At 45.6% G+C, this 10,950-nt stretch overlaps 1 long non-coding RNA gene across 2 annotated transcripts in view; it reads left to right on the top strand.

Annotated features, from left to right (window-relative positions):
• The first annotated feature begins 2,357 nt into the window (after window positions 1-2,357).
• Window positions 2,358-10,950, top strand: part of LOC147358403 (uncharacterized) — a 28,694-nt gene continuing 20,101 nt past the window's right edge. Inside the window, exon 1 of one of the 2 annotated variants that reach the window (XR_015141621.1) lies at window positions 2,358-2,580. This is a non-coding gene — a long non-coding RNA (uncharacterized LOC147358403). The remainder of the gene's footprint in view (window positions 2,581-10,950) is intronic. The other variant, XR_015141623.1, reaches the window with a different exon arrangement.

Raw genomic sequence — 10,950 nt, forward strand, 5'->3', positions numbered from 1 at the left:
GCTAGAGGAAGCAATGGACCACCAAACCCAGGTGATGACGGGCTTCGTAAGCCGTATCAAAGAACTGGTCTCGAACCTGAAGGTAACAGGGTGCCCTTGATGGGTTTCAAGTAGGACAGTGATGTAATCAGACTTGTCTGATGGCTTCAGAACGATTTACCCCATTAGCGCCTTTCCCGGGGGGAAAGCCTGTCCCCTGGAGAGGAAAGTATGAAGAGAAAGGATTGGAATTGCACCCGCCCCTTCAGAGCACTGTCTGCTCAAACTTTCCCTGACCTGTCCACCATCTGAACAAAGGCCCCACGGCCAGCTGGAGAGGGGCCTTGTTGATTACTCACAATTCCCTTTCCAAGAGGACAGGCGTTGATATGTTTTCTCTTGATAACACTGGCTCCTTTCGAGCAATAGGACTTCCTGTCTGATCAGAGAGCAATTACTGCACCTCCAAAGAGAAAACACTTTAAATAAATCCAGTTTTAGCCCTCCGTCCTTGATAATGGAGACGTTTGCTCACTAATCAACCACTGGCTCTGAGTTTAAGGAAGAGTGGGCATTTAGGACACCCCGTAAACCAAATCAATGTTTCTGGATTTGTTTGGTACAAGAGTCCAATGGCCAAAGGAGCCTTTCCCCAGGGAATCTGGACCCCTCTATGCCAGCCTGGGCATGGAGCTTCTGGTTTTCCTGCCCCCAATCCTTTCAGTATCTGGGGCCAGGGACCTGTGAAGATCAAGGCCAAGATTTGGTCCACCTGGGGCAAGTCCAAGCTTATTCAGGTCAAATTCTGTGCCGCTTGAACTGTTTACATTAGGGGGTCACGAGGAAATTTGCATGAAGAAAGGTTGTCACCCAATAGTCATCATTAAATACTGCATTTTTTTCCCCACCTTGGGAGAATTTATTTATTTATTTTTTTGAATTTTTTACAATTTGTTGCTTCTGTTTTATGTTTTTTTTTTAAATTTTATTTTATTTTTAAACTTTACAAAATTGTATTAGTTTTGCCAAATATCAAAATGAATCCGCCACAGGTATACATGTGTTCCCTATCGTGAACCCTCCACCCTGGGAGAATTTAAAAATGGAAAATTCTACCCCTAAATGAGCATTCCTACTAGAGATCATTAGTTGGCTTAACTGTCTTCTTTCCAGTATCTGCTGGGCTATGCCTCACCCCTTGCTTGCTCTTTTAAGACCATCAGAAGGATAAGAAGTGGACAATAATGTTAGTTAACCTTTATATAGCACTTGCAGTGTGCCAGATACTGCACCAAGCACTTCTCATATACTTAGTTGTGTGGTTTTCCCAAACACCTCTGTGACATGGGTACTATTATTGTTCCCAGTTTGTTTTTTTTTTTAACAAGGAAATTTTTTTTTTTTTTTTTTAGGTCATGCCCTGTAGCATGAGGGATCCTAGTTTCCCAACCAGGGATTGAACTCATGCCCCCTGCAATGGGAGCACAGAGTCTTAACCACTGGACCACAAAGGAAGTCCCAATTCCTAGTTTTAAATGAGATAACTGGGATACAAAGGAGTTCAGAAACTTGCTCTCTCTCTCTCTCTTTTTTTTTTTTTCTTGGCTGTACCACACAGCTTGTGGGATCTTAGTTTCCCCAACCAGGGATTGAACCTGGGTCCTTGGCAGTGAAAGCCTAGATCCCTAACCACTGGACCACCAGAGAATTTCCAAGAAACTTTCTAAAGTTCGAATAGCTGATACATGGCAGGGCCAGATTCTGAACCCAGGAGATCTTGGCTGTGGATTCTGTGCTTGTAACCTATGCAGACTACCTTTCCAAACCATCATCCTCACTACAAACTCTTGGCCTTCTCCTGTCTAACCCTGGCTCCATCCTTACCTCTTCCAGGGGATTTTCCTGAGCTCTTAGATTCCTGAAGGACAGAAACAGTAATCTTGTTCATCATTGCCTCCTGAGCACTTCGCACCTAATTGATGCTCAAAATAGTTATTGAATAAATATTATGAGTCATTGAGCGCTGGCCCGAGGCGCTTCATCTCCTAAGGGCTGTTGTATCCTGTTACCACTCTACGTTGTAATCACTTGTCATGTGCTCGCGACTGTTCTCACATGTGAATGTCTTGCATACTGGGATGGATGGCAAGATCTTCTGTCCTTCCTTTATAGGAAGCTCAGCCCTAAAGTGGTGCCCACTCAGCGTTATTATCTGGCTTTTGTCTACTTTCCTTCCTACTGGGTGTGGTAGGCTAAGTAATGACTCCTCAAAGTATGCATATTCGAATCCTTAGATGGATATAGATGCTATATAGCAAAGGGGGGATTAAGTTCACAGATGGAGTTAATTACTGCCCTTGGGCTGGGGAGAGCAGCCTAATCCAGGTGAGCCCGGTGTGATCACGAGTCCTTGTAAGTGGGAATCAGACTCAAATTTGAAGACGCTATGCTGCTGGTTTTGAAGATGGAGGAAGGGGCCAGGAGCCCGGAAGTTCAGACAGCCTCTAGACAGTTTCCCAGAGCCTCCAGAAAAAAGGCTGCCCTTTAACACTTTGATTCTCACCTCGTGCGACCGACTTCAGGCTTCTGATCTACATAATGGTAAGACAATAGCTGAGTGGTGTTACCTTAGGAGTGTTTTGGTTTTTTTTTTTCTTTCTGGGGGCTCTGGGTCCTCATGGCTTTTGTGCGGGCTTTCTCTAGTTCCAGCAAGTGGGGGTTACTCTTAGTTGCAGTTCTCATTAGGTGGCTTCTCTTGCGGAGCACAGGCTCTAGGTGCGTGGACTCAGTAGTTACTCTGTGGCATGTGGAAGTTTCTCAGACCAGGGATCGTCGCCTGTATTGCCAGGTGGATTTTTATCCACTGCACCACCAGGGAAGTCCAACTGGTGATGTTTTAAGCCATTAAGTCTGCAGTAATTTGCTATAGCAGCCATGGGAAACAAATACGCTTGGTATTGAGGGTAAAGAGGTGAGCAAAACCAACATGATATCTGCCCTTGACAGGTTACTGGATATTGCCACTGTCTCGGGGACTCTGGGTCTGGCTGGCAGTTCCTAAAGCATGTTAGGTTCCAGAAGCATCTCTGGGACAGCGGGAACTCTGCCCTTTCTGGAGCCTGGAGCCTGTCGGTGGTGTTCAGAGCTCTCCTTGGCTCATCTGGGTCACCTCTTTTGGCTGCCATATATTATTTTCTATGTGTTTGGGACTATACTAAGTATTTTGCATAAGTACCTAATTTCATCCTGACCACAGCACTCTGAGGTACTTTTATCCCCATTTACCAGATGAAGAAACTGAGGCACTGAGAGGAAAAGTGACTTTCCTAAGAGCACACAAGTAGTTAGTGGCAGAGGTGAGCCCAAGACGTCTGACTCTGAAACCCACCCATACTGTCAGCCACTCAGTTTTTGTCCCATCTTTGGCCTGCCAGCTTCACCGCACCTCTCTCCACCCCCATGCGTGTCTGAGGGCAGTTGCAGGGTCCACTCTGGCTTCTAATAATAGGGTGGAGTCCCTTGTTAGGGCAAACACTGCTCCCACCCAGATGTACAAAGGGGTGCTTTTCTCGCGGAAGCCCACTGAAGGCTGAGATGAACAGGATGCTGAATGGCTCTTGAGAAGATGTCCTGGAGACAAGCCCTTGGCAGAGTGGGTAGACCAGGACAGCACCCGGTGGTAAAGAAGACCACATCTCAAGTGCAGGCTGAGGGTGATGGACTGTGTTTCTGGGTGAGCTCTGGGCCCAGAAGTGGCCCCTAAGGAAGCCAAGACTCCGATCTACCCCGCTGCAGGCCTTCACTCTAGGCAGCCTCATCTTTCTCCAGCCTTCCCCTTGGAGGCAGCTACATTTCTCTCAAGACAATGTGACCTGCCCTCTAGACTCTGGGGGAAGAGAGGGTGGATGTGAGCACAGGGAGGGGAGGTGTTCTTAACACCAACCACAGCAGTAATAATAACAGCTACTATTTATTCAACATTAAAGGAATCCCATTTAATCCTCAGAACATCCTTTGGGGTAGATTCTCTTATCACCACCACTTTGCCAATGGGGAAACTGAGGCTCAAAGAGAGGACTTCTCCAGCTCACACAACCAGAAAACATAGAACCTGGTCTCCCGGTTCCAAAGTCCATGCTGTCACAGGAGTTAGGGACACACAGTTGAAATCATTAACTAGGTTGCCTGTCACCTTGACCTAAAATAGAACTGGGGAAAGGGGCGGTCTCCAGTCTGCTCCCACTTCTCCCACGATCGTGGCCCTGATGAGGCTCCCAGCTGCCTTGCTTGGGAACCTTGCCATGGGGCGTGGGACTGTCCGGCCAGCAAAGGGTGTGTGTCTGTGGGGCGAGCTGCCCTATCGCACTGGAGGGAGTGGGGAGGAAGTGACTCAATCATCAAAGGCCTGGTCTTCCTCCGGGAACTGTCCCTAATCACCATTATCCCACTACAATAATACCATTTCAGAGAGACTGTGAGCCGGGGCACTGTGTAGCCATGTAAACTGCTTCCTGTATCTGCCAAACCCAACAGCATTCAGCAATTAATAGAATCCAGCGAGGCCTCCCGCCCTGATAAGGCCGGGCAGCGCTGCTGCTGCTGGCCTTGTTGTTCTAATGACGCATCGCCCTTGTGCTGCTAAGTCATTCTCTCTCCTCCCCGGCAGCATGGGGCCACAGTGGCCCAGGGTCCCTGGGAGGTCGGAACGAGTCACACATACTCTGCTTGGTTTTGCCATTTTGTGGGGATGCAAATTATTTTTATTCTCCTGCTGAACAAAAGTCAATCCAGGCCACCCCAGGGTGCTGGAGGAGAAGGGGATGATTTGGGATTGGGCACAACCCCAGCACCCTAGATCAGGGACCCACAGATAAGTAGATGCTTCATGAGGTGGTGCAAGGGAAGAAGAAGTTAGAAAAAGTTAATACAACATGACCTCTAGATCATATCCGGAAAAGGCAATGGCACCCCACTCCAGTACTCTTGCCTGGAAAATCCCATGGACGGAGGAAGCTGGTCGGCTGCAGTCCCATGGGGTCGCTAAGAGTTGGACACGACTGAGTGACTTCACTTTCACTTTTCACTTTCATGCATTGGAGAAGGAAATGGCAACCCACTCCAGTGTTCTTGCCTGGAGAATCCCAGGGACGGGGGAGCCTGGTGGGCTGCCGTCTATGGGGTCACACAGAGTCGGACACGACTGAAGCGACTTAGCAGCAGCAGCAGCAGCAGATCATATCATGATTTTGGGATTTTAAGAGCCTTGTGTGTGCATGCTAAGTTGCTTCACTTGTGTCTGACTCTTTGCAAACCTATGGACTATAGCCCGCCAGGCTCCTCTGTTCATGGGATTCTCCAGGCAAGAATACTGGAGTATGTTGCCATGCCCTCCTCCATCGAATCTTCCCGACCCAGGGCTCAAACCCACGTCTCTTACATTTCCTGCATTGGCAGGCATGTTCTTTACCACTAGCAACACCTGGGAAACCCATTAAGAACCTCAGATCCTTGTAAGAAACTGCCTTTAGGATGTAGAGAAATGCTTTAGAAAAGGACCTAACCCCACATAAGTTATCTGTGGTTCTATGGATGCAGTTGGGGGGTAACATTTCACAGTCCCAGGGCTCCCTGAATCTTGGAGGGAGCATGGTTTGACGGGTGATGGCAGCTCAGAGACCTCCTGTCTGTGGCCCACAACTGCAATCCAGTGTGGGTGGAAGCACATTAAAATGCTGGGATGTAAAAGGTGCAGCTACAAAGGAAAGGCATGGAGGTTCCTCAAAAAATCAAGGAAATTACCATATGATCCAAGCAATCCCACTACCGGGCATATATCCAGACAAAACTATAATTTGAAAAGATGCATGCAGCCCTCTGTTCATAGCAGCACTGTTCACAATAACCAAGACATGGAAGCAACCTAAATGTCCATGATGAATGGATGAAGACGATGTGGCCCATATATACAATGGAATATTATTTAGCCATAAAAAGAAGGAAATCTTACCATTTGCGACAGCATAGATGGACCTAGAGGGTGTTATGCTAAGCGAAATAAGTCAGACAGAGAAAGACAGATACTGTGTGGTCTCACACATGGAATCTTAACGCAAAAATCAAAAAAAACTCCCAAACTCAGAGATACAGAAAACAGATCTGTGGTGGTTGCCAGAGGTTAGTGGGGGGTTAGCGGGTGGTGTGGAGTGGGCGAAATGGGTGAAAGGAGTCAAAAGGTGCAAACTTCCAGTTAAAAAGCAAAGTCCCAGTGATGTAATATACAGCCTGATGACTATAGCGTATGATACTGGATTGTACATTTGAATGTTACTGAGAGAGTGAATCTTAAAAGTTCTTATCACAAGAAAAAAGAATGTGTAACTGTGTGGTGATGGATGTTAACTAGGATGCTGGTGATCATTCCACAGTACATACAAATATTGAATCATTATGTTGTATACCTAAAACTAATATGTCAATTAGCTCTCAATTTAAAAAAACCAAAACACCATTCTTTCCAGTTTTCTTTTTGGTGACCTGCAATGTGCCCTCCTTTCTTGTAAGTGGATGGGACGCACTCATGTTCTTTGCAGAGGATCAGTGCTACAGTCTTTGGGGGAAACATTGACTACTTAGTTGGACTCGCTTTGGACCTTTTAGCCAGATTCCCACAGAGTCTTGGCTGGTCAAGTTGAAGGTGTGATTCTGACTCTTCTCCAGAGAGGGACTTCACACTTGCTCACTTTCCTCCTCTCAAGAATGATGCAAATGAAGGCAAAGGGATTTCCCCCCTCGACAGCCAGGCCAGAAGAACCTTTGGGGAGGAGAGTGAGGCTGCAGGATGTGGGCGTTTAAAAACTGACTCTCACTTTGTAGGAAGACTCTCTCTCGGTGATTTGCGAATTGTACTCAAGTGTAGTAACTTCCCGGATTTGGGTGTTTTGTGTTGTTAGCGTTGCTGTTCTGGGTTAGGGCCCATTCCAACGAACTTCCTTGGGGGACATCGCGTCATCATACTCCTGTAGTTATTATGCTCTAACAGAAGGGAGCAGGGAGGTAGAGAAGAAGGGAGCAGAGGTGAGGATGGGACCATAGCAGAGCGGGGAATAGTTTAAGATCTGAGTTCCAGATCTGCACTTCCTAGCTGTGCAATCTTGGGCAAGTTACTTCACATTCTTTTGTCTCCTGTCTCTAACAGGATAGTGATTAAAGGACTCCATGCCTCAGACTGCTGGGAGGGCTAAATGATATCATGCATGCAAAGTAGTTAATATAGCGCTTGGTGGATATAAGCACTCAATACCCACATACTGAACTGCTAATTCAGGCTTTTATTGTGTAGTCATATTATCTCTGTCCCCCTACTCCCAGCATCCAGACCTTCCTCAGGAGCAGCAAGCGTATGTAACATCCCTTGTTATATATATGGTAGAATGAAATATAGGACCACATACCTTGCCCAGTCTTGAATACCTCCAAGGACAGAGGACTTACTACCTGACTAAGTGGCCCATTTAATTTTCAGAAAGTTCTGGCTGATGGACATTTCTTCTTTTCATTGAGTCAAAGGCTATCTCTCTGGGGTCATTGCTTGTTTCTTGCTGTGCTCTCCAGAATCACAGGAAATTTAAATCTGATCTTTGGTCTACATGGAAAGTTCACATATTTGGAGAGAGTTGGCACACCCCTTCTGAGATGTCTCCATCCGAAAGGCTTGAGAGCCCTTAATGAGGTTGGCCACTCTTTTGGAGTTTTTTGTTTTGTTTCAGGAGGTTTTCGGTTTTTTTCTTTTTGGAACTTGTTTCTCCTCATCACTTTCTCTCCAGTGAGAGGATAAGATTAAAGAAAAACAACAATAGCAACAACAAGCCAGAAGACTCATTCACTTAGCAGAAAACACAGGGCAAGTTTCACATCTTTTGTTGTGGATATGAATCTCCATGTCTATGGCGCCAGAGCAGTTGGAGGTGGATGACTGATGGGAAGTGGTTCTGGGTACCAAGTACACGGCAATGTCCTGTGGCTGGTGGAGCAGTTCCTTCACCAGAAATGCTGGAGGTAGCTTTACTGGAAAGGTAGGAGGCCCCTCTGAAGTGGGGCTGTGGCTGGCCTCCCCAAGGCTCCAGAGCAGGTTGGGGTAGATAGCAACTGGACTGTGATATCAGGGGGCCTCAGGAAGGCCAACGGTAATCTCTCAGGCCATAGTGGATGAGCATCGAGGATCTGGGAAAGGGACACTACAGGCTTTGGTGTACTTGATTTGGGCCCAGGTGCTTACCTTCTCCCTCCTCTGCATTCAATAGTTAGCTGCTTGGAAGATAATACTAGTCTGAATTCTGTCATACATACTTCAAAGGGAATGACTCAGTTCAACTTTTAGTTGCTCCCTAATAAGGGTTTCAATCCAAATCTCTTGGTCCAATGTGATGTTGAACAATTATTACTATCACATACGTTTGAGCCTTAAGTTGCTTTGCCCAGGCTTTTCTTTAATGTCTTAATAGAAGTACCGTTGATTTACAAGGCTGTGTTAGTTTCAGGTACACAGCAAAGTGACTCAGTTTGAATATATATGTTCTTTCTCAGATTCTTTTTCATTATTGGTCCTTAAAATATATTGACTATAGTTCCCTGTGCTATATAGTTAACCCTTGTTGTTTATTTTATATATGAAAGTGTGAATCTGTTCATCTCAACCTCCTGGTTCTACTTTAGTGAAAAATGTCATGGGTAATTTGATAGGGATCGCATTAAATCTGTAGATTGCTTTGGGTAGTATGGCCATTTTCTCTTGTAATTAATTAACTTATTTATTTATTTTTGGTTGTGCTGGATCTTCGTTGCTGAGCACTGGCTTTCTCTAGTTGCAGAGAGCAGGGGCTACTCTGTTGTGCTGTGCAGGCTTCTCATCTGGTGGCTTCTCTTGCTGTGGAGCACAGGCTCTGGGTGCATGGGAATCGGGAGCTGGAGCACACGGGCTCAGTAGTTGTGGCTTGCGGGACCTAGAGCCCAGGTTCAGAAGTTGTGGTGCACAGGCTTAGTTGCTCCATGACATGTGGAATCCTCCCAGACCAGGGACTGAACCCACATCCCCTGCATCGGCAGGTGGATTCTTACCCACTGTGCCACAAGGGAAGTCCAATATGGCCATTTTAGCAATATTAACTCTTGCAACCCAAGAGCATGGACTATCTTTCCATTTCTTTCAATCATCTTCAGTTTCCTTTATTAATGTTTTATAATTTTCAGAGTATAAGTCTGTCAGCTCTTTGGTCAGGTTTATCCCTAGGTATTTTTTTAACATGATTTTAAAAGTTTTTTTTTTTTTTTTTAACTTTCTCTTCTTTCATTGTGCATGTAAAGAAATGCAACAGATTTCTGCATCTTCATCTTCTATCCTGCTACCTTGCTGAATTTTCTTATCAGTTCTAATAGCTTTTGTGTGGCGTCCCTAGGGTTTTCTATATAGAGTATCATGTCATTGCATTTAATGACAGTTTTACCTCTTTCTTTCCAGTCTGGATACCTTTTATTTCTTTTGCGTGGCTGTAGCTAGGACTGCCAATACAGTATTATGCTGAATAGAAGTGGTGGTAGTGCTTTGCCTAGAGTTTTGCATTACCTCAGAGAAATACCCATTTCCTTTACTCTTACACAAATACCACATTCACAGCACTTCTGACACGAGATGTATGAATTTATTCCTACACCAGCCAGTTCTCTGACTAGCTGGATATCCTACAGTTCAATTCAGTCCTGATCTCTGACTGTAGCCCAGCAGGCTACTCTGTCTATGGAATTCTGCAGGCAAGATTACTAGAGCAGGTTGCCATTTCCTCCTCCAGGGGATCTTCCCCACCCAGGGGTTGAACTTGGGTCTCCTGCATTGTAGGCAGATTCTTTACTGTCTGAGCCACCAGGGAAGCCCATCTACGTGGAATTAGCATCAAATCCCACAAGTTAAGGGCTCAGTCCCACAGACTGACCCTACTTCAGACACCAGTTGCCAGTTCCATTTTGTCTCTGGTATTTCTGACCAACTGGCTGTAAAGTGGGGTTTAATAATTTGCTAGGACAGTTCACAGAACTCAGAGAAACACTTAGGTTTACCAGCTTACTATGTAATAAAGAAGACAATAGAAGATATGGATGAATAACCAGATGAAGAGCTTCATAAGGTAAGGTCTAGAAGGGTCCCAAGCACAGGAACTTCTGTCCCTGTGGACTTGGGCTGCTCCACCCTCTCTGCAAAAAATGTGTTCACGGCCCTGGAAGCTCTTCAGATCCTGTATTTTGAGGATTTTTATGGAGGCTTCATTACAGAGGCACAGTGGATCATTAGCTCAGTGTCCAGCTCTTGCCCACTTCCTGGGGGATGGAAGATGGGGCTGAAAGTTTCAAGCTTCTAATCATGACTTGGTCTCTCTGGTGACCAGCCCCCATCTAGGAGCCCATCAAGAGTTGCCTTATTAGAAAACCTATCACCCCAGAAATTCCTAGAGATTTGGGAACTCTGTGTCTGTCAACATAAGCAAACCAAAACCTGTAAATGCCTCATGGTTAAGAAATCAAAATACAAGGACCACAAATCATACATACCCAACTGGGCTTTCCCAAATCAGCCAATTGCTTTAGCCAATCAAATAATACCCTTGCTTTATTCCACCTCAGTTCAGTAGCCTCCTTGTTTAATCAGTTTAACAAATGTATCTGTGACCAAATAATTTCAGAAGTGATAATTATCAACATCTTGAATCTTGTTTGCATCTTCTACATTAATATATATGTATATACGTTTAGTGTGGGATGGATATGCCTGGACCTGATAAAACCCTTAAAATTCTCCTCTTCATCTTGAGACTTTCCTGCTTCGTTACATTCAGTCACACGCTCTCTACCCTCGACCACCTGCCCTTCTTTATTCACCTTTGGTATTTAGTGCCCTTCATAACCCAGTCCATCGTGAACCTTGTC

This window comes from Bos grunniens, chromosome 15 (assembly GCF_055505025.1).
Source record: "Bos grunniens cultivar Pamir isolate PY7600 chromosome 15, Bosgru_T2T1.0, whole genome shotgun sequence".
In the NCBI taxonomy this organism is placed as follows: Eukaryota; Metazoa; Chordata; class Mammalia; order Artiodactyla; family Bovidae; genus Bos; species Bos grunniens.